This window comes from Phasianus colchicus, chromosome 1 (genome assembly GCF_987193195.1).
Source record: "Phasianus colchicus chromosome 1, bPhaCol1.hap1.1, whole genome shotgun sequence".
Lineage (NCBI taxonomy): Eukaryota > Metazoa > Chordata > Aves > Galliformes > Phasianidae > Phasianus > Phasianus colchicus.
This window is the reverse complement of record NC_143436.1, coordinates 25,883,574-25,884,394: the sequence shown is the minus strand read 5'-3', so window position 1 is coordinate 25,884,394 and position 821 is coordinate 25,883,574.

The window sequence follows — 821 nt, the reverse complement described above, 5'->3', positions numbered from 1 at the left end:
TATTTTTTCCAAATATCAAAAGGCATTTATTTATGGAAATAACCAATCTTGCAGATGTTAAATCACTCTGACATATTACATATACATTATACATAAAATACATTTTACACTATCGGTCGCCTTCCATGACTGATCACACATATGGGAACGTGAAGGCTGGGATCAAAGTCCAAGTTTTATATCACAATATTCATCCGCAGCCAACAGAAGAAAAGTAAAGTTGCTCAGCTCCATGACTAAACAACAGACACTCCTATAAAGCAGCACGATGAGATAAGACACCATGAGATCAGTCCAAGTTCGCTCCAGGTGGAATCCAATCCACGTGGGAGAATATCGCCATTTCCTGGCAGCGGTGAGAGAGCACCCGAGCAGCTCCACGCAGCGCTGCGGGCCCGCCTGGGCTGCCGGCCAGCACACGGCCCCAGCCCGGGCTCCTGGGGCAGCTCAGAGGGCTCAGCCCCGGCACTGCGTTGCGAAGGCCGGGCTGCAGCAGCGAGGTGGGACGCGGGACGCGTCTGGGAGGCACGGCGCGCGTGGGAACAGGCGAGGCCCGCTTTCGCCTGCTTTCTCCTTCTCCCACCAGTGATTCCTTCAATTCCCAGGTTTATTCAGTTCTACCCCTCCAGGGGAAGCACGGCTCCGCCACCAAACGCCCTCCCCGCGACCCGAGCCTCCCGCGAGCGGTGACCGCGCGGCGCTGCCCGCGGGCGGGGCCCCGCCGGGCCGAGCCGGGCCAGGAGGGCGGGGCGGCGATTGGCTGACAGCGCGGGGCCTGGGGGGGGCGGGCGGGGATTGGCTGCCACACCGCCTTTGTTCGG